Here is a 4,816-nt window from a genome sequence, read left to right as displayed (position 1 = left end):
AACCCTCTCATTTCGCGGTGAAACAGTCTACATAGAGAGCTCCCTGTCTAGCTAAATCATCAATACAGCAGTTTTCTGCTATGAACCCAAATGCGACTAATATCCAAGTATTCGCATGCAGTCGAGAGAGAAGGCAGGCATTCCGCGACTAATTTCGAACGCACCAACAACGAACTCAGAGCCCCAATTGCCGCTTGGCCGTCGAGGTAAATGTTTGTTTCCCATTCTTTGATTGCGGCTACCTCCGCTTGAAAAGCACTACAGTGCCGATAGCCTAAATTTGAGCATGATGAGGAGCTCCTCGCAGAATACTCCTTCACCAACTCTTCCATCCAGCTTAGAGCCTTCTGAAAGCAAGTTCGCAATATCCTGTCTCCAAATGTTGCACACCACCCACTCTTTCCTTGAGAGAATATGAAAGGAAGAAGTACCGCGAGGATGTCCATTGATCAAGCAACATGACCAGGTAGGCCACAATATTGTGATCTATTTTTTTCGGACGATCTTGACATTCCGTATAAGTATTTATTAAAACTTTTAGAAACCGTGTTTGAACAACTACCTTTGACGGATCCTGGAATTCCATGTCATGTATCGGAGGTTTGTTTTTTAGTTATATGAAAACTATTGGCAAGGATAACTGTGGTTTAACAGCTTAGAATGGCAAACTGTGTTCCCATTTTTGTTCCGTAAGGTCTGGCAAGTCATCGTCAATCGTTTAACGTCAGAACAATGTTTTGGAATTGTACAAATTTACTTTGAAAACAAAAAATGTGTTCGCCAAGTCCATAAAGGGGTCCAACTGGCGGGACCATTGGTTCTTATATTTTTCGAAATGAGGAAGGAGCTGCCATTATGGTGAATGACAAGCGCTATCGAGCAATGCTAACTAAATTTTTGTTTCCAAAAGTTAATCAGCTAAACATCAACGACATTTGGTCCCAACAAGATGTCGCAACTTGCCATAGGGCACACTTAACAATCGATTTATTGGATTGATCCAATGGACCATGTAAATTGCGGACGCGGCGGGGATATGCCGAATATCTTATTCCAAAATTAAATGCAATGAAATTATCTACCAATAATATTTCTGGTTCGTATTATAATTGTAAGATCTCAAACTTATAAAAAGACTTCCGAAACAAGGAATGGAATGGTATGTGCTGGTGCTTAACGATGTGAAGGAAGGTTCAAGAGCCATACTGTTCATATATGTGGTGGTTGTGGTGATGTTAGAGGTGTTGTCTGAGTGACACATCCCAGATCCGATTAGCACAAAGATGCCATTTTGATGCACCTCTTGTAGAACCACTGCTGTTTATTGGGCGAACCATCTCTATTTAACTGTGAATCTGCCTATGTCATATAAATATATTTTTTCCTGCAATTTCTACTAAGTTGTTCATTGAGAACTACCCCAGCATTCTATGTCGTAGAGCACCCAAACTTGGGCACTCACACAGATAGTGAGAAACTGTTTCTCTAGATTCTTCTTGTTTGCAGCATCTACATACATCGTTGTACGGCCACCCCATGTTCCTAGCATGGTCTCCTAAAGTCCAGTGACCGATTATTGTTAACGTAATTCTGAATATGTCTGCATGTGGCTTTCTGAACAACTCGTCAGTTCTGGATTTGTTGAAATTGGGCCACGTTTGTTTAGTTATTTTCTGCCAACGGCCTGCTTCTAGAATAGCGAGAAGATCTCCCTTTTACGCACGACTTCAATCACTTTGGTTTCGTTATAGGATGCCCCCCGTCTTGCCAGTTAATCAGTTTTTTTTTTCATTTTCTTCTACGTTCCTATGGCCAGGTACCCAGATAAGAGTGTTGTTTGTCATGCGCGCGATTGCATTAAGTTCTTCTTTGCATTATCTCACGATTTTTGAATTGGTCATAGGTGACTTTAAAGCTAAGATGGCGTATTGACTATCTAAAAAAATACATACTTCCCTTAGTTGTTGTGGATGGTTCCTAATTATCCTGGAAGCTTTCCTTATCTCGAGAACTTTTGCTTCAAAGATACTATTCCAATTCCCCCATATACATATTTGCGTATGGATAAGATTATGCGCCGCAAAACCGCATATTTTGGTCATATTATTATTATTATTATTATTATTTTTCCTTCTTCACTCCTCTTGGGAGCGAAGAGCTTCGGCAAGACTCAGTCTTGCGTTAGTAGCATTAATCTGTTTTGATTTCTGACAGGGTAGCTGGGATTTTAGCCTGTCGCTGCCAGTCTTAAGTAGTGGGAATGTCCACCTGTCGTTGCTTAGACATAACGCCTTCTTACTGCTTGGAGCGCCATCTGTGTCTCACATTTTTCTGGCAGAAGGATCGCACAGATGTCCTTAACAGATGTCGCTAAATTTCGCGAGTCTGCGCTATTACCGCGGTCGCCCGCGTACTGCGTGGTACTAAATATGAATTGTTGCAACTGATTGTGCAAGGTAAAATCAATAGCAAACGAGGAATTGGAAGGAATTGTCTTGGCTACGTAACATAAGAGAGGGGACAGGATTAAAGACTTTTGGGGAGTTGGTTGAAGCAGCCCGAAGCAGAGACAATTACCATAATATTATATCTAATATTTTATAGTTTTGTTAAATGTAAAAGAGAAAAAAGAATTATATATCACATTTGTATTAATGAACACTTTATCACTGTGATCGCTTAAATTCTGTATTAAGAATTTGCAAATAAAGAAGAAGATTTTTTTGCCAATCCCAACAATTTACTACGATTTTCGCTGATGAAAGGAGACATGAAATAATTGGGCAACACATCAAATTCATAGCCAAAAGGCAATTCAGTGCGCTAAGAAACATCAACTAATGCGGCATGTGCTGATCATCAAAAAAATAATAAAGCAAAACAGTTTTAACAGCTTAAGCTAAACTTCTTCCCATGCATTTCAAGCGCTATGGCTTTCAGCGCATTATTCGTCTAGAAGATTTCTCAGCTGCATAAAGCACTCAAAGCCATAACGCCGGTAACGCTTGGTATGGATTTCTAACTTTATTGCTTGTGCAGATAAAATTACAAAACTTAGCTAAGTATAAAAACTCTACTACTCAGTAGTACAGAAAACAATTCAATCTCGAATTTTCAGTACCCACAAATGCCATCTCAGTGAAGTTGAGACATTTGTCTTGATCGAAATATTTTTTCGTTAGTTATCATAATAAACAAATAAAGAGACCACAATACTAATCATTTACATAGTAGAACTGTGACTAATATACTTCAACGTCTTGCCAACTATTAGCCATTTTAAGTGTTGCTTCAAGCCGCACTCTGTATTATTTACTCGCACCAATTTGCACTGCTGCAACTTTCACAAGCGCTAACAAAACAAAACAAAAAAAAAATTCACAAAAGGTACGAAAAGTTAGGCAGCTTCCCATGAAATCCCTTTTCGAAGTGCAACGTCACAAAGAACATCAAAAACTTCTGCTGCCGCTCGAGTGTTCAGCCTCTATTGCAAATTATGCTTTGAAGGTGTTGCAAATTTAGCATTTGCTACACTTGTTTGTCTGCAACAAGTTCAATGTTGGCCACATCTTTCTACTTTGCGGTCAGTCTTTGTCATATCAACGGTACTGCTAACTAATTTACTGCTTCAGTGTTCATGTTTTACAATGAATTCTATTTTATTTTTATTTTTGCTCGTATTTGCTGTATTTTTCTGCTATACAGGTGAATGACACGAACTTCACACTTGGCCAGAATTGGTTGGGTGGATGGTTAAAAGAATTCAGAATGTGTGACCAACATCAGACCGGCTCTCAGCGATTTTGAAGGGATCCGCTGACGGGGATTTGCTGGCGTAACGCAATCGCCGCTCATTTTACTTCGTTGCCGTCTTAACAATGAACCTTCTAATCTATCGCCCTTGGTATGGCAGTCCCTTTATTAGCAAAAAATTAAAAATGTTAAGATATAAATATTAATATGAGGTACGAAGCTCGTTTGAAAAGTTAGTACAAAAATAGAAACTTCTAAACCTTTTTTCATCTTTCGACATAATCTCCTTTTAGGCTTACACACTGCGTCCAACGCTGTTCTATTTTTTGATTCCTTCCGAATAACAGGATCTGTCTTAGTCTGAAAAATATTCATTAATATCATTAATTTTTTATTTTATTATACATATGTAATATAGTTCATTCTACAACAAATATCATATAACCGTGTCCAAAATGTATAGGAGCTCGAAGAGTTTTCATAAAAAGCGTCGAGCACTCGTATGCGAAACACTGTCGGAGAAGAAAAATTATCAAAAATCAACTAGAATTTTGAACCACTTCAAAATTGCACTTTGTTATACTAAAATTGCATGAGCTAAAAAATTGCGTGCCCAAATTTAAGTTTTAAGTTGTTATTTAAAAAATTGAAATTTTGATGAAAATATTTCATATTTCACGGACTCTGCTCCCTCGGGAGCATCATCAACAGAACTGACGGGCCAGCAGCTGAGAAGGCTGCCAACTTCCTTGACCCAGAGCCCGTTCTGCCACTCCCTTCAGAACCGAGCTTGGTAGGCTAAGAGAGCCTGCGGATGGACAAAACTGATGTTACCTGTGATGTAAAACCGACTGTCGCATTTCCTTCTGACACTTAGCAGAGGGGGCTGTAGGCAGCTGGTTGGACTGATGACGGGCCACATTGTATGGGCAAAGCACATGGAAAAGGTGGGCATCTCAGACAGTTCATTCTGCCCAGCAAATGGAGAGGAAGATGAGACGGCGGACCACTTTTTGCGCATCGGCCCGGATTTCGCTCGAGTCACGTTTGAGGTCTTTGGCAC

Source organism: Anastrepha ludens, chromosome 3 (assembly GCF_028408465.1).
Source record: "Anastrepha ludens isolate Willacy chromosome 3, idAnaLude1.1, whole genome shotgun sequence".
Classification (NCBI taxonomy): Eukaryota; Metazoa; Arthropoda; class Insecta; order Diptera; family Tephritidae; genus Anastrepha; species Anastrepha ludens.
This window is presented reverse-complemented; position numbering follows the sequence as displayed.